The sequence below is a fragment of the Paroedura picta genome, chromosome 6, assembly GCF_049243985.1.
Source record: "Paroedura picta isolate Pp20150507F chromosome 6, Ppicta_v3.0, whole genome shotgun sequence".
NCBI classification, from domain to species: Eukaryota; Metazoa; Chordata; class Lepidosauria; order Squamata; family Gekkonidae; genus Paroedura; species Paroedura picta.
In genome coordinates, this window is record NC_135374.1 from 32,897,409 (window position 1) to 32,916,327 (window position 18,919).

The 18,919-nt window shown below is 41.7% G+C and overlaps 1 long non-coding RNA gene across 1 annotated transcript; it reads right to left on the reverse strand.

Annotated features, from left to right (window-relative positions):
* Positions 1-7,122: 7,122 nt before the first annotated feature.
* LOC143839683 (uncharacterized) lies at positions 7,123-18,815 on the reverse strand. Its single transcript, XR_013231820.1, has 3 exons — positions 18,645-18,815; positions 15,096-15,175; positions 7,123-7,628 (listed from the first exon to the last, which is right to left on the reverse strand). It is a non-coding gene; the product is annotated as an uncharacterized LOC143839683 (long non-coding RNA).
* Positions 18,816-18,919: the final 104 nt, after the last annotated feature.

The following is an 18,919-nucleotide window of genomic DNA, read 5'->3' on the forward strand; positions in this document are numbered from 1 at the left end:
TGTGTTGATCTGTTATTGCAGACTAGCATGGTTTCCAATCTGGAATTAATGTAAATGGTTTAGCTTTTTGAGTTACACGGAAGTTTTTAAGAGCAAAGTTGATTACAACTGCAAATACTTCTAACCATTTTTAAAGGGCAGAGGTCATATCATAAAATGTTGAGCTCACATGTCACTGACTGATGGACCACTGTAGAAAAATGGAAAAAATAAATTGCAAATTGTTTCTTAAATTTATTACTTAGCTGAATCCTGTGATACATCACTGGGGTGTTCAAAGGAAAATAGTATTCCTAAGTTCTTAAAGTGGCTTGTTGGGTCACAACTGATGTTTTAACAATGGAGTGGGTTTTCTGGTTCCTTTGCAGTTCTCTTGTAAAAAACACTTTTGATTTGAAACTGGTTAGGTATTGCCTTCAGTATAAACATTACTGCAGCACCTTAGGATGGCACTCTTCATTTCCAAGTCCACCTGACTCTCTTGTGTTCCTTTTGGTAAAATCCAAGTATCTGTGGTCATTAATGCATTGATGGTTGTTTTAACTGAGCCAAAATGAATATTGTATTCCCTGGTGTAGTATAGGTCTACCAGCTGACCAATAGTAAGAGGGAAACCATTTCAAACCCACATTATGTGGAGAGGGCAGCATAAATCTCGACAGCATGGGGAAATGTTGACAGCCAACCCAACATTTAAACATTAATCTGCACTTTGCAAGCCAACTGTGGTCTACAAAATGATCATCTGCATGTTCTAAGCACACCACTGATGGTGTCCTATCACTTGCTACTATGCACTAGCCATTTATTGCCCACATCCTCTTTGTCAAATTATGTATGTGTTAACCCTAAACCAATTGTTCCTTGTTTGAATGTAGCTTGTGAAATGTAACACATAGTACAGGCGGAAGGAATGAAATGCTTTCCTTTTGTGGGCTTTTTTCTTTTCCTAAAACATCTGCCTTGTGAAATCACATGAAGAATGGGGGAGGCCCCACAGAGGAAAACATTACTTTAGTTGAACATAAATTAGTTCACCCACTGCAGTTAGCACACGCCCCCTGTTCCTAGATGTTCCGGTGAATAATTCTGAGTTTTGATATTCTCTACTAGTGAAACCTTACAGGCCCAGATATAGTCTACTGTACTGAATGTTCCTGAAACTGTAACACTAAAGGATTTAGTGTATATATATAGTCTCTGTTTGAAATTATTTTAATGATGTATGAAGAGGGGGGTTAATGGTTTTAAAAATGTAATGTTATTTGTTAGCCACCTTTGGGGGCTTTTGAGGGCAGAAAGGTGGGTTATCAACTTTGTAAAACAAAAATAAAATAAAGCAGCAGGAGACAAATTCTCAGCCAAACAAAAGTTAGCACATGTGATTCAACTCTGTTACATCATCAATATATCTAATATTCAACATGGTACCATCTGTGAATACTTAAATACAAAAACTGGAACCATGAACAGACAGAATAGATTCTCCTGCAAAACTATTCTCATTGTTGCAACTAGGTGGCCAGCTAGGGATGCCAACAATGGATTGGGAAAAACCTGGAGATTTTGGGGGTGGAGCTGAGAGTGAATGGATTTTGAGGGATTTGAGGGACCTTAGTGTATAATTCCAGGGAATGTCCAACCTGACATCCCTGTGGTCAGCTTTGCACAATTGGGTCCAATCTTGCAGCTAGAATTGTGTAGTTTTTCCAGGGGAAAATACCACTAATATTTCTGTCAAAGGGCAAAAAAATAACTTTTGGACAATCTATAGATATCAGTAGTGGAAAGAGATATCACAAGTCAAACTGGAACAAGAAAAAACAAAACACAAGAATCTTAATCCAGCTACAATAGTTGTGATATTGTTCTATTTTACATCTGAAGCCAATGGATCAAGTGACTTGAAATGATAATGGTCATTGCTTTCAGTGGTATTTACAACATAATCAAGAACTCCACACAGTGGCATAGTCTGCACTTACTTTGTTTATTCCATTGTCAATCCTGTTGAATTCAAACCGCTTTGAACTCGAGTCTTCCTCTCCCCCCCCATTGAAACAGGAAAGTCTTCTGCACGTGGTTAGGGAGGCTCAGAAGGGGGGGGGCAAATGGACACTCTTTCTTTGTTTTCTTGAAGGGGGGGAGGATCCAAGAAGTCAGAGGAGGGAAGAAAAAATCCTTTCTTTTCTTGAAGGGGGGGGAGAGGATCGAAGAAGGCAGGAAAAAAATCCAAGACGGACAGAAGTTGAGAGAAATTAGGGGTTTCTCTTTTAAGGCAAGCTTGTCACATGACCACCTGTGGCCAATCATGGGTTCTCTACCATGGAGGAGAGCCCAGATTCAAAACAATGCGATTTTAAAACATATTGAGCATTAAAATCACTCTAAGATATCGCACAATAAAGGTAGGGTCACTCCGGATCAATCCTTCTTGCTGCAGAAGGAAAATTTAAATCGCCCCAAATCAAAATGAAAATTGCATTCTGTGTAGAGGGCAGGGACTGAATCGACCTGGGATTGAAATAAAAGCTCCATGCAGTTTACACCAATGACTGGAGAATTAAAGTATATAGAAAGTTCCTTCAAGTTGTGTATTTCCAAGATGTGAAAGACTGATTTAAGCAACCATGGTGTGTAGCCAGTCATGATTTTTATCTGGTTTTTAGCCAAGTTGTCAATGTTGGAGGCCCATAAGGATCTGTGAAGACCTAAATAATTAATAGTTCCATCTAATAGCATGAGATTGCTGAGCTGTGTTAGTACTGTAAAAGGTAAACATCTGGGTTATAACTTGGTATCTCTGGAGAAAAATAAGTCTTTCTACTTATAAGGAAATGTGAATTGTTTTTGTTTAGTTTGTGTTTTATTGCTTCTTTGTAAAGTACAAGTGAAAATTTTGGTGGGAGCAAGCACCAATGATGCTGTGTATGTGGATCTGTTGAGGACCTAGCTTGAGGTCTGAGGCAGGATCCAAGACATGTAATTGACCAATGTGCCGCTAGATCCCATCTGACAGATCCAATCTGATTAAACCTGAAACTGACCTATAGTACACACTGGCAGGAAGAGCCATCATCTGTGTTGTGTATATATGTTGGGGTTTTGGGGGGTTGTTGGTTCAGTCTTGACTTCTCTTGAACCACGCTAAGGTCGGATTAAACAGTTTATTGAACTCCCTGTGTCCTGGCTTCCTTTGAACCCATGGATTTAACAAATGGGATTTCTCTCAGGTTGTAAGAAGTATTTAAAAATTCATAAATAAATGCCGCTGTGAAGGAGAGAGGACATGGCCTTGCCTAGCATGCTTGGCAGCTTAGGACCTCCCACACTTCAGTCTCTCTTAGGAGGAAGAGGCAACTCTACAGCTCTTTGTGGGATTAGGGACCGAGCCCCAGCTACAGCAAAAGGAGGGCATGCTATAAACAACGTCCCTGGAAGTGGCTAACAGGAAAGAATCGTAGCAAAGCAAGTTTATAATACTGCGAGGAAACGATGCAGAAAATACCATGAGGAGTGAGTGCAATGCATAATTAAAAATACTCCAATGGGTTTTCCATGGCGAAACCACTGCCACTTGCAGAATAAAAAATGAAACATTTTTTGCAGACTTTTTGTGAATTTTCCTGTTGTGCACAACCAACTCAGATCAGCTTTCTTTACTACTTGTGATCCTTGACTCTTACTGACAACGTACCAAAACAGGGTATGTTGTAAAGAGTTAGATGGAAGATATAATAGAAGATTGGGTATATTTCTTCAATACTGGCCTGCCTTTCACTTTGATGATGATATCTATTCTGGGTGGTCAAGTAATAGCAAGAAGAGAGTACAAGCAATGAAAAAATTCCATTCTGATCCTCAGACATGCCTATTTGGTCTCGCCACCTAAAGAGTAATAAAGGGAAGGGGCAGCAGGTGAACTCACCATCCCTAGAGAGTGATAGCTCCAAAGGTGGAAAGTATAATCAATTGCCCCTGCAGTGGCTTGAAGCAGCAAAGTGGGAGAGGTGGCAGCTAGGCAGACCCTTTAAACTGCCATGCAAGTACAGAGTACCAACCTATCCAGCAGGAGAGACTCTCAGCCTTGCCGGTGGCTGCAGTTAATATCTCGTATGAAATTTTATAACCCCGAGTAAAAGAAAGTGGTGGTTGTACCAAATCCCCACAATTAATGGAACTAATCCATTGGCTCCAAACCAAAGTGTCCCTCCAGTGTCAGGCTCACCAAAGCAGCAAGTTGATACCCACAAACCATTCAAGGACAATCCTGATTCATCACTACTCCACATGCGTTAGAAGATGAACACAAATAGCAGCGCTCAAAAACACCCTGTAGTTTCCTTGAGCTACTCTCCCCCCACCCCACTTCCTGCACAGAGCAACAGTTGCTGAGGTTTTGTTCGTATGATGTCTGGAGGTTTGCTTGCTTCCTGGTCCTAGAGGGCAAAGGAAGCACATACCACAATGTATGACTTTTAAAGTTTTAGAACAACTTAAAGGGTAGGAAAAAGCAAGGAAATGGGGGAAAAGAAGAAGACAAAAGTGGTCTTATTGTGCAGTCTCCCACTCCAACTGCTAACACAGAAAAGCAGGGAAGGATGTCAGGCATTTCTCTGCTGAATTTATGGCCTGCTGAAAATTCCAGTTCATTGTGAATATTTTTTCCATGCAAAATGGAAAATCATTCTTGTCCAGCCTGTTTTGATTATTGTTGGGGCCTCTGCTGCTCATAATCCAGGCATTATTTGATTTATCGCTGAAGAGCAGACTAGTTAGCAAATCAGCTCCCCTTTGGAAAACATTTGTTTATCCGTTTTGTTTAAATCCAGGTAAATCCTTCGCTGTAAACAAACTGTTCTGCTGTCCTTCCACACTTCTTAGCAATCTGATTTTGATTGTACAAATGTTCCCCATATGACTTGTCAGTCCAGCAGGAGACTCAGCAGTTCGGGGGCCCTTGAAAACAACAGAGTTATGTCGCTGGTGATGGGACAGTGTCACGTCCAGTATGACCAGAAGGGATGTCATTTAATCACCAGCTGTGCCCTGGTTGTGGAAAATGCCCTCCAGTCACAGATGACCTATGATGACAACCCAGTGGGGTTTTCGAGGCAAGAGGCTGCTTCTGCATCATGACTCTGGTAAAAGGTAAAGGTAAAGGTATCCCCTGTGCAAGCACCGAGTCACGTCTGACCCTTGGGGTGACGCCCTCTAGCGTTTCCATGGCAGACTCAATACGGGGTGGTTTGCCAGTGCCTTCCCCAGTCATGACCGTTTACCCCCCAGCAAGCTGGGTACTCATTTTACCGACCTCGGAAGGATGGAAGGCTGAGTCAACCTTGAGCCGGCTGCTGGGATTGAACTCCCAGCCTCATGGGCAGAGCTTCAGACAGCATTTATGCTGCTTATCACTCTGCGCCACAAGAGGCTCCTTCATGACTCTGGTATTACTTGGCAATCTCCCATCCAAATACTAGCTAGGGCTGACCCTGCTTAGCTTCCAAAACCTGATGAGATTGGGCTAGCCTGGGCTATCCAGTTTGGGACAGCTATGCCGCGGTTCCCTCTCTCCACCCCACCCCCGCATTAAAAAACTTCCCAGGCCGCAAGCTTGCGGCCCGGCAAGCTTCTTACTGTGGGAGGGGGGAGAGGGAAGCAGGGCCACACATGCGCATTGCACATGCACGGCCGAAATCGCGTATGTGCGGCACTTTCGCACATGTGCATGGCATGCACAGTCAGGCAATCGCCCTCCCTGCTGCTGCCGGTCCCCATCCTCAAAAAGGTTGGGGACCACTGCTCTAGCACACAGTGAAAACTCTACAGTTCAACCACAGAGTTTTGGCCAAATGCTGGAGCACTAATATGATGACATCATTTCCAGTTACTCCAGAAGTGAAGTCATCGCATCACTGCTACCACCAACTGGCCACCCTCCCCCCTTTTTTCCTCTTGCACAGCTGAGAGGCATCAGGAAGGGCTAGCAACAGGCCAATCTCCAGTCAGCAGCAGGAACCGGGCAACTCTAGCTTCCAAAAGATAATCTATTACCTCTGTAATCTGTTAGCACAGTGGTAGCTTTCATATGGAGACTTTGCTCTGGTTTTCAAACATCAATATGAAGTTATCCCCTAATCATCTACTTTCCGAGTTTTCCCTTGCTGCTTTGCTGTGATCTTTCCCTGAAGTCTTTAATACCTTCTCTCTTTTTTTGAAAAGAAAGTCACAGAAAAATAGTCAAAGAATCTTTGAATGCCACATGGATAGAAAAGTACACAATTTTGACGGTCCTACCAGAGGACCGGAGGGGATCAGCAGTTCCTAGATAACATCACAGCAATCTATTGCCATGATCTAGTCGCTTCCGCCTCTCCCCCCTAGTTTTTACTTTCAAATGTTTCCCTCCACTGTTTGCCCTACTAACCCAAACAAGGTCATTTGCCTTATTACAGATGAAGGGGAGGATGAAAAGGACTGGGAAGGAAATGTCTGGAGCAGCTACCTGTTCTCCTTGCTTGGTACACTGAAAAATAAATGTTGGTCACTTCGACTGCAATCTGACACTGATTGCCATGGGAATCTTGATCCAAACTCTTCCATAGAAAAAGTTCAATCAGCATCCTTTTGAAGAAGAAGAAGAAGAGTTGGTTCTTATATGCCGCTTTTCCCTACCCGAAGGAGGCTCAAAGCGGCTTACAGTCGCCTTCCCATTCCTCTCCCCACAACAGACACCCTGTGGGGTGGGTGAGGCTGAGAGAGCGCTGATATCACTGCCCGGTCAGAACAGGTTTATCAGTGCCATGGCGAGCCCAAGGTCACCCAGCTGGTTGCATGTGGGGGAGTGCAGAATCGAACCTGGCATGCCAGATTACAAGTCCGCACTCCTAACCACTACACCAAACTGAAGCAGTCATTAAATCCCAATAGCAAAAATCCCATTCATTCATTCATTCATTCATTCATTCATTCTATTTGTATGCTGCCCTCCCTTAAGGCTCAGGGCAGTTCACATAGAACTAAACAGAATAATACATGATTATAATGAATGAAAAGTAACAGTAATAATAATAATAAACAGAAAAATGACATTCTAATGTCTACAGTAAACCCAGGCATTATACACGTCACTCATTCTAAAGAAATAAAATATTTCATAGGGGCTTCTTTTAGCGCTTCCCGAATTCTCCAACTTTTTCCATTACAAGGGGAAAACAATATACTCTTCCCTGCCCCCCAGCTGTTATTCCCACTGCTGAAAATGAAACTATAAACCATACTTCCAGGTCTTTCTACCTCCTCCAATCCTTAATGTATAACATCATCATCATCATCGCAATACATGACCTATACAATTGTGACTGAGTTTAATTGGCCATAAGAATGCCCACACCATTTCCCTCTGGGTTTGAGACTGCAGGTCATAAAAAGTGTAAAAAACACAAAAATCCAAGATCAAGATAATCACTGATCTTACACCCCTTCTCTGAAATGATTCCTCTATTCCATGCTTCTTTTTATTATTTACATTATTCATAGTTCACTTTACTCACTGAGACTGAAGGCAGATTACACAGCGTAAACTGAATTAGCCTGCAGCATGGATCATCTATTTGGACTGAAGAAATCTGAAGAGAAATCACAGAAGACTCAAAAAAGGCTTCTATCAGCTGCAGTATAGTTAAATCAAGACGAGTAGTGTGTGACCACACATAAGTACAGAAAATGTATTACACACGAGACAATTTTGCCTTGACCCCAGCCAGCTAATTGGAGATGAATACAGAAAACCATACATGCATAATTCAGTTTTAGAGTTGACAATAATAAAGTTGTAAGAACCTGCTTTAAGAGGACTAAAAACACAGAGGGGGGGGGGACTCATAAAACTACCTAAGTAATCATTCTGCCTAGCATATCCTTCATCTAATTTATTTAATCAGTAAATGAGCTCAACAGAGGGGAACAGCTCAATTCTGTCACCCATCAAAGGGAAGGAAGGTATAACAGACATTTTTGTGACATAGTCGGGATTGATGTCAGGTAATACCTTTTCCTTGAATTCTTAAATAAATCTGGCACAGATTTATCAACACAGCTAAATTAAAAAGTAATGTTGACCATTGTAAGAAACTGAAGCAATATTTATTTTAAAAACCTAGCTTGGATCCACAGGAAAATTATTTTATTGTTTTATTTATTTATTGTATTTGTATATAGTTCACATGGAACATAAAGAACAATACATCAAACTCATGAAGTAAAATACAGCAATAGTAATAACAACAACAACAATAGAGAATAACTATTTAACAGAACAACAATCAAACAGGTCCAGGGTACAGTTCAGGTATATGGATTCCTAGGAGGGAGGTTCAGGGGGCCAGTGGTGTTATTGGTTCCGGTCAACCTCAACCAAATGCTTGGTGGAAGAGCTCCTTTCTGCAGTCCCTCCAGTAGGTTTTAAAAATTCATTAAATAAATTAAAAACATTCTGAGGGGAGGGGCATGGTGTTAAAGCAGAGTTATTCTAATAGTTCTTAAGTTTTCAGATGGCATTTCAGATAGAGAGGCTAGTATTTTGTTTATGTTGAATTCCTGGCCTCACCTGTAAGCACAGCAGAACAGCTCTGTCATATAGGCCCTCTACAATTGTCCAGGAGGGCTCTGATCTCACTAGGCAGAGTGTTCCACCAGGTTGGTGCCAAGACTGAAAAAACCCTGGCCATAGTCCAGGACAATTTTACTTCCTTAGGCCCAGAGACCCTGAACAGGTTTTGATTTTGATCTTAGTTCTCTCAGGAAGGGCATGGAGGAGAAGGCGATCCCATAGATACAGGGGTCCCAGATCATGCCCAATGAGCATGAATTTGGTCAGTGAACTTGGAGTGGCATTCTTCTGGATTATGGTCCCAGAATAACCACTTCGATTTAAATTTCATAGAATATGAAAGCACTGACTCGGAAAATCCACTCAGGCAAAGTAGCAGAAGGGCTTGAAAAGAGGAAGGGCAAATCAGAATTCAGATGTTGTTTTAACGAGGAGAAAAACATCCGGTGGCCATTTAAAGATGTGGAGAACAGAAGTGGCCAGACTATGAGTGGGAAAAACCCTCTGGGGTGATGGCTGAACTGGAATGCTCTAGCAGGAAACGGCTGATAATTTGTGGGAAGAAAAGGGACATATAGTCAAAATGTAGTCATATAGTCAGCACAGCACACGTGAACATATTTGAAAAATGGTGGGAAATCTAAATATTAAGACAAGGCTGTTCTGTTGGCTTTGGCAAGGTTGCCCCACAAATGATAAATGTTACTAATGTTCATTCAAGGCAGCAGATCATTTATTTCTATGCTGAAAACCAACCCCCCTGTCAAGTAAGAAGAGGACATGAAACCGGTTTTCCCAGTTTCATGGCAAAACGGCATGTTATGTAACCGTGTGTTTGTTCTACCAATTTCAGATTACAAGTGTCCGCACAGTTTCCTCACATGGGGGTGAAAGCAATTTAAGAGGCAGAAATTTGGGGTGAGGAAACCACTGAAGTGGAAAGAGTTTAGAAGGCCCACTCCTGGAGCCCTTTATGCCTATGATGGTGGGAGAGGGGGTTATTTAGAAACTAGTCATGAACTGACACCTCAAGTGTCGTTTTACTATGAGGGCGTAAACAGCAGTCACGGAAAGAGGCTAAAGAACACAAAACTCTTTGAAGTTGGCTGTCAGAAGCTGTGCTGTGAATGCCACACTAGCTGCTGCAAACTTGCTGCTAAACTTTTGCTCACACATACATCTACAAATTAAAAAGAAGCATACAAAGCATACCGATCATCTCCAGCCCACTTCCACTCTAGCAACTACGATGTGCAAAGCAATGTTTATAAAAAAGGGAGTCCTCCCCAGAAACAAGTAATCTTGAAACCGGTTCCTATTGTTTGAAAAAAAGATATTAGGGGGAGGTGGGGGGGGGGTTCCCCAGAAAGAAAGCAAGACGAGCACTGGAATATAAACATGGGGTCACTCCACACGATCTGCTGCAGAGTAGCCAGTCTCCCCTGATCACCGGCAGAGGATGAGGGGAGGCCAGATCCAGGTTGGGAACGCCTGGAGATTTCAGGATGGAGTCTGGAGAGGACAGGGACCTAAGTAGACTACAGTGCCCTGTTGTCCACCCTTTAAACATGTATTTTCTCCAGGGGAACTGATTCATGTAGTCTGGAGGGGAGCTGTAATTACGAGGGATCCCTGAGTACCACCTGGAGGCTAGCATCCCTAACCAGATGTGACTTTATGTAAGAATTTAGAAGACTCCCAGGACACTAAATAGGATCATACAAACATTATATGGAGAAACAACAAATACATTTGTGTAAGGGAGCAAGATAGTGCCTTTGCCTTTCTGTCCTCACCCCCAGCCCCTCCCCAGGCACAAATTCTGGAAGAACCTATGAATGCACAAATGAACCCTTTATGGGCTTTGTAAATGTAGATCCCACTTTATGTATTCATAGGCTTTTTTTCATATGTATTTCCTGCATAGGCAATAAAGCAAAGCCATTGTGTATAATTGTAACTCTCCTATGCCCTAGCCAAGATATCTGCATAGCCCTAAAATAATTTAATATTGACTAATATTCTTTAAAACCCTGTTATATGCGGAATAAGAATTGGTAAAAGCAAATAAAACACTTTCTTCCACCCCTCATCCTTCTGAGATCATGCTTGTATGCTAAACTGAGTATAAATCTTGTGCGTATCCTGGATCAATTTACCACTATTACAAGGGTGTGATAAGTTATGCATAATATTGGTTGCATTCCAGCTTCTCTAAGCCATCTCAGCATTTAATCAAATAAGCAGAATCTACCCTATTGGTCAATGGTGCATTGGCTGAAAGGTTGGCTCATGACAAATGCCTTTGCGTCACATCGAATATAATGGTTTTCTGGGTATTTTTAGGCCTGGTAATGAGCTCCATTCAATCAGCCAGAGCAAATGCCATTAAGACAGGGAGTCTGCTCAGAGGTTCGCTCAAATCTCAACGGTTCTGCTGACGGCATGTAAAGGATTGTGACCAGGGGACTAGAAATAGCTATTCAAGTAATTGTCCCTTTGCAAACTATTGTTCCCTTGACCTCCACTATCAGTCATCAGTTAGCTGTTAATGGACACATAACTTACATTGCTGTTGTACCAATGCTAAAACTTTACAGTCAAGTAAACTTGTTCCTTCTGGTATTCACCTGAACCAGTAGGTGATGCTGCACTTTCTCCTACTGGGTGTTGTGACAACTCTCAGATGAAGAGCACCACCAAATCAGGTCATGAGTGAATCATTGGGTGAATGTTTCATAAAGTAGACATACCATATCAATAGCTTTCACCATTCGTATGGTTCTTTAATAGAAGCTGTAAGATTTTTTTCTGCATACTTAGGACTTCTCCTAGATATGTGCATGTTTACCAACAGGCCTGGAGAAAAGTGTCCTGCCTCTTAATATGTAGAATGGGCAGGTGAAGCTTCTTGTGGTATAGAGGTGAATAATATGGCTTAGTAAGTAATAACTTATTAAGCCTAGTTTAAAGGGATGGGATACCCCCCCCCCGGCAGTTGGCAGCCCTAGTTCCAGAACCTTCTCATTTCTTCATGCTTGGATCATGGATTTCACTACCTACATCAGGGTCAACACTTTAAAACCTGACACTTACATGTTGGAAGCATGTGGCAGAGGGAAACTCCCTTCACCCCCACAGACACACACCGTCACCTTCTTTCCTGCTCCACTCAGACTATTGTCTTCCCCATTCTATAACCCATTTGGTTGGTCAGTTTCCTCCACCCTTGTAACTTTATCTCCCCACACACACATACACACTCTGTTGTCATTTTCATGTTTATCCAATGCCTGCACAGGAAGAGACAGTGCAGGTTACTTTGGGAGATTTTAAATTCCCCTTTTACATTTTGAAAACCGGTTTGCATAAAAACTTATAAACTTATAAATAAAGTGGAATTTAAAAGGGAATTTAAAAACATATAAAGGAGGATTTTAAAGTATTTCCAATTTCCCAGAATCACAAAGCTTTTCCATGTTCTCATTTTCCCCACATGTGTTCCTGCTGCTTCAGGATTTGTTTCCTCCCCCACCCCCATTCCACACATGTTTTGCTGAATGCAATATTACACTGCTTTGTGTCTAGCATAAAAATTGAAAGTTTAAATCTGCAGAGATATGCCAGGCATAAAGTGATGTAATATTGAATTGACCACTAGAGGGAGCAAGACACACAAGCAGAACAGGAAAAAACCCTGAAGCAAGAGGAACAAATCAGCAAGGACAATAAGAATATAGAAAATCCCACTGTTTATTAGCCTTGAGTGTCCCTACTTGTGGATTTTGTGAGCCATAAAGGATAGATACAGAAGCTGCCTATCAAGACCTTTATCAGTATACATATGCATAAACACATGCTAGGTTCTCTTCATGCATACAATTGTTTCTGTTAAATGCAAACTTGTGCTACAATAAATTTGTTAGTCTTTGAGGTGTAACAGGATTCCATTTTATTTTAGACTAACACAAGAAATTCAGGCAAACCTAGATGCCAATTAGCCAAGTCATTTCCTTAGTAGTCTTTATTTTAATTAGAGGCTTGTAACCCACTTGTCTGCCCAATGGAAATGCATAATGGCTTACATCAGCATTCTTCCTCTACCATTTTATCTTCTCAACAACCCTGTGAGGTACATTATGTAGAGAGAGAGTGACCCAGTCATGACCTTCATGGGTTATATGTTTGACCAGGAAAGTTTATATGCTAATTCTACAGGTGCAAAAGGTGCCACAAGCTTCAACGCATACATTACAAAGGTAGCCTGTAGTACCAAAGTGGCATAGTGGCTAGAGAATAAGACCAGGGTCTATGAGATCAAAGTTCAGTTCCCTACTCTCCCATGGAAGTTTGCTGTGTGACCTTGGGCCAGTCCCACCCTCTCAGCCTAAGCTGCCTCACAAAGTTACTATGAGGATAAAATAGAGGAGGAATCCCCATAGGGAAGAAAAGTGGGGTATAAGTGAATAGGAAAATTGATGCCTTTAATTAAGCAGGAGTTGGTCTTTTAACAGCATTTTGGTGGGGTTTTAGCCTGGAAACTTATTCTAAGCTGCTCAGTAGTCTATGTTTTGATGGCCTATATTTTTATGCTGTGTTTGGACTTTAATTAAGCATTTTTAATGTTTTGTTTTTATTTTGTAAGCTGTCTTGGGAAGGCTCCTGGAGAGGCGGCATACATTTTTTCTCAACAAATACTTGAGAAGCACAAAGCCGTCTGCCTCAGCATTTGAGTTAACTCTGAGCAATGATATCAAAGCCATCCAGCAATGGAGCTTGACCCCTGTGTAAATGAGGACTTCAATCACAGTAAGTCCGACAGGCACTCACATCTGCGGCAAAGTTCTCAGCATCCTTGCCTCCCTCAGCACATCCTGCACTCTGCCAGCCTTTACAATTAACAAGCTCCTCTCTGCATGCCTCCTTGTGCTCCTCTGACAGATTAACAGCATGCTGTCAAGCCAGGGCTATTGCCGCTGGATACAATGGACAGCTTTCTGAAGAGCACCCATCCTTTCAGTGTCAAAAAGGAGGTAGTGACATGAAATTACCAGTGGTTTTTTTTTTCTCAGCATGTTTATTAGCTATTTTTTTTAAGGAAAGAAAAAGCAACGTAGGAAATTTGTGTGAAATCACAGAACTTCTGAAGAGCTGTTGGTTACTTCAGGCAGCTTTACACATTTTGACAGGGAGGGAATTGAGGGTCAGCTGAAAGGTAAACTAGGATGATGTCAAGGTCATACTTGCTGGTACATGTAATTTATGGAGTAATTACAGAGTTATACCCATTCAAATCATGGGATTCGAAGGGTCTAATTTCTTTCTAAGGATGGCACTGATATGTTTCAGTGAATTAAGGTCGAATTTCACTACAGGCATCTTAACTAAGTACATGGTTTTCCTAGAATCTGAAAAGTGGGTCACACATTTCCCTACCTGTGTAGGGCTATAACCACTGTAATAAAGTTCATTAAAAGCAACATGGTATCTGTGAAGTTTCAGTGTGTCCAGGTTTTGTTTTAATAAAGCCATCTTGGTTTCTGGGAACTGACAGGCACAGAGCTGCCTTGGGGAGCAGCAGTGGTATTCTCTTTCTTGGCTTGTTCCTATATGAAGCCCAGCATCCCAAGTGGCATGACAACATGTTCTCCCAGCAGGTGTATTTCTATATAAACAATCATATTATGGGCACACCACTCCTCTCCAGTACAATAAAGGTGACCCGACCAAGCTGCTCTTTGAGGTGTCTAACCATCGGGAAAACATGAAGCTCAAAATGAAACGTGTATTATGGAATACTGAAACATACACAAGTGTAATGGGAAACCGTAGCTGGACTAAAGACAATGAAACACACACATCATACCTGGAGTCCATGGGGTCTTGAGATCATGAGCCCAATCACTATCTCCTTATGCAGATTGTTTTATCTATCAATACAGACCCTGAAGGTGTGGCTCACTTCACTCACTTCAGGGTTATACATAAGAAAAGAGCCACAATACTGCAACCTACTTCTGCCTTCCTCCCTTTTTATAGCCCCAGCTCCATACCTGGTCCTTGAGCTAACCTCTGTCCTCTTCTCCTCTACCTAAAAAAAAAAAATCCCTGGGCCCAGAGAGCCATTGTTCTTCCACCCAGGCTTGCTGACTGCCTCCACACCCTTTGGACATCCTGGGCTGGACTGCAAAGGTTTCCCTACTGCTGAGTCTATCCTAACTGCCCCTAGGCAGGGCATCTGCAATGGGATTAGTTTCTTCACAGATATTTCCTGGGGCGGGGGAGAATGAGCCAACAGGCCAGACTGTTTCTGGTCCATTGACAACATCACAAGGTCCATCTGTGGAGCACTCAAAGGGGACTTGTACCTCAGCGATCTCAGGACCGAAGAGGGACTTCTTGTTACCTGCAGAGTTTGCCAACTGGTGCAAACCATGAGAATTGTACTACTTTGCATAATTATAAAATGTAAAAGTATAAATACCCTAGTTTTCCATAAGCAAAATTACAAGTGTACTGGAGGGAAGGACTGCAAACTGCTGCATCCCATGAGTATGTTCAGTTCTGACATTGAAAAAGAAAAGAGAATTTTAGTAGTGATCAATATTAAGTATATTGCTTGGACAGAAAGTCTCATATAGTCATTACTGGACTAGCAGCATATCTGGATATTTGAGTTAAAACTGACCTCTTCAATAGTATGTTGTCATCATACACATTAAATATTAAAATGCAAACATTTCTTTCACTATATGTGCACCTAAAAAGCTCTAAAACATCAACATATATCACATACTACTGTACAAATTCAAAACTTTTTTTTGTTTTTGACAAGAAACCAGAAAACTGAATGCATTTCAACCCCTCTTGGGGTTTTCTTCAGTGGTCTAATATTGAAATGCACTCCTGTGATGTAATAATGGGAAGTATAAGGTGGTAAGCAATATGAATGGAGAGGCTCCCCCACTAATGAAATGTATCCAAATATATCTCTTGGAGCTCCCCAATTAGAGTATTTATTCTTCAAAGTGCCACCCTTATTGAAGCCTTCTCTCAGCCTGAGAATTCTTTATTTTTAATACAGGACAGTTAAGAAAGGATTATAAGAAAAAGAACAAAGCCTTTTACATTACAATATAGGATTACATTGGATATTGTTACTATGTTATTTTATTTCACCTCTAACCAATTTATTTTTTGTCCACCTTCTAATCATTAGTCCCTTTTCATTCTGTTGCACATATGCAAAGATCTATATTCTTTAATCTTCAAATCCACAAATTGTCCATCTGTTTTTTCCCCTTCTGTGTAAAAAGTCAATAAAAAGTTTCCACTGTGACACAAAAGTAGATGTTGATTTTTCTCTAACCAAAGTAGTAAACTTAGCCATTTCAGTCAATTCTAAAACAACAATCCAATCTACTGTTGTGGATAAATTTGAATTTTTCCAGTTCTGTGCATATAGAATTCTCATTGATGACTTCTTCCATGTTTTTCAATTGCACCCTGGCAAGCATGCTGGCACGAGCTCCCTCTGCTGTTTGGATGGCAGCCCAAAAGAAGCAAAAATGCCCAGGTCACAATACTCAGCAAGGTGCAACTTGGCATATCAAGTCTGAAGAGGCCTGTGTAGGCATACTCTTCATACTTTGACCTTCCTTTATGCCTCTTTGATTCTCTTTGGGCAGTTGGCTAAATTCTTATGTGGGGTGCGATTACAGCATCAACAATCTGATTTCCAAATATCTTCCCAAATCTTGGGAAGGATTCAGATCACCAGGAATAGCACCATATGCTGAAAAGCTGGCTGGGTGGTGCTCATAATCCGACAGAGAGCTGGGGACACTGTTTTCAGAAACTGCGCACTGACTGTAGGCACACTACAGACAACTGAGGAAGTCAGTTGGCTGCTTAGATTGGCTTCTCAACAAATTATGCTGCCAGTATGTGTCCTCACTAGCAGAAGTGAAATGGACCAGCTCCAGAGATAGGAGGTTGTGTCCTACCAGCCTTTCCACTCTGTCTTGCCAATTCCATTTCATACCACAATCCCAGTTCTGCATGGCTCTTGTCCCTTTGGTTCACACAAAACTTGCTGTCTTTTAGGCAGCATAAACACTCTTAATCTCCCAGGACTTCCTGTGATCTTCCCCAGTCAAGTTTTAGTGGAAAATTTTGTGAACTTTTATCTGATATTGTCTGACTCCTGTCTGTTGGTTTTATGATGCACTCAACTTTTATAGTGCTGCTTTTTATTTGGTCAGGACAATGTAATGGATTTATCTGCTGATGCTATTTTTAATTAGTGTTCCGGTGTTTAGGGGTTTTTCGGTATGGATGCTATCACTTATTTGCTGTTTTTATCAGACCGTTATTGTATTGCTTTAAGTCACTTCAAATCTAACTTATATGAATGTGGGCTATAGTATAGAGAGGAATAGCACACAGGCACTCAGCTAAAAGTCAGTGTGGCCTAAGTCAAAACGGCAGCTGATGTAAAGGACAGCTCTACCTGTCCTTTAACTGTCAAGAGTAAGCTAAAATAGAGATGCACAGGTAAGGTTGCAAAGTTTGGTTGCAAAGCATATAGCTTGCCTAGAGAAGGTCTGTGGGTTCACTTCCTGGTATTTATAGTTAAAGGATCTTAGACAGCAAATTTTGGAAAATATCTGTTCGGCCAAAAATTTTGTGGAAAGCCAGGCTAGATGAACCAATGGTACAGTTCAGTATAACGCAGGTTCTAATGTAGAATGTGCAAACTTACAAGATTGGCAACTCTTTTTTTCCTTTTGCTGCTTTCATAAATTATCTTCGGATAAAGGTGATTCTGCCAGGGGATTCTTTGGGTCAGGCTGCCTTCAGCCATTTCAAAGAGGAAGGAGCAACAGAAATTCCTGGATGCAGTTCTTCTGAAGTCTAGCCTGCCCCCCCCCAGGAAATAGAAACATGATACATATTTTGTGTTTTAAATGTGCATTTTAGCTGTGCATGGTTTTAAACAAGGATGTGGAATGGTATAGTAACAGGAACTAGCACCGAATTTCTTAAAACCAGCTGAGAATGTTCTGGTTTGTATGTGCCACAGAACGAAGTGTTAATGCTTTTCCTGGACTGTTCCAAATTTGTCTGTCGAAAACAAGAAAGTCAGAGAAAAATGGTGCTGGCTGGCTTTCTAGCTGGCACCCTGTTTTATGTATACAGGGAGTCTTTTGCATGAGGCAGTACTCTAACATCCAACCTTCCACAGGCAGGCAGTGAGTGAGACTGATCCAGGGAAACATCACTACTCAATTTCTGCTACGTTGCAACATTTGGAAGGCTGAAATGGGGCCGACTCAGTGGTTAAATTTCTGTATACGGGAGAACAATGGAATGCTCTCCAGAAAAAGAAAGAAGAGGCTGATGGCGATTTCAGTTTCGGAGAACATTGCTGAGTATAAGAGCATTTCTTAGCTTTATAGGTTCATTTTCCTCCTCATTTTCAGATGTCAGCATTCACTGCCGGGTTGCTATACACTCTCAGTCAGATGGATACACAGAATGACACACCAAACAACCATCTATTTCCTGAAGCTACTCTATTAACTGAGTATCCCTAGTTCCCAAGACTACGCATATGCCTGAATGTGGTGCTTTGTCCAGAGTTTACTGAACTTTCTACTTATAGGGAAAGTTGTTTATAGGTAAATAGAATGGGATCTGATGGCTATCATTTGGAGGTCAGTGGTAATTCTGGGAGAACTCCAGGCCCCAGCTGGGGATTGGCAACCATACAAGGCTTAGGGCTGCAGTGCAAGTCTTCACATGAGAGGGCAGATTCATATTTATCAAATCCCCTGTTCAGATTCACCAGTTCTTGGAAGAATGAAAAAAATGTTATTTGTTTTACAATTGCTAATAATAGTAATTCCCCTGCCCACTAAAATCGCCACGTCTCAACTCTGTCAGACCTCTGTCCTCAGGCAGATCCCCTGGCTGGGCAAACAGCCACAGTAACAACTGCTACTAGAACTTCCTCTGATCCTACTTTTACCTTTCTCCCCAAAGCAGCTTTCATCCTTCTCTTCTCCTTACAGCAACCCTGTGAAGGAAGCTTGGGTGAGATGGGATGGTAGGCTCAATGTCACCCAGCCGGCTTCCATGGCAGAGAGCGAATTTGAGCTGTGGTCTCCCAGATCCGAGTCTGACACTTTAACCGTACTGGTTCACACTGTCCACAAGAAGAATTCAAGGGAGCCGTATTCTGTTTCTATGAGCATGTGATTGGTCTTGTAACAATACACCTGCCATTTGTGTGTGTGGAGGGGG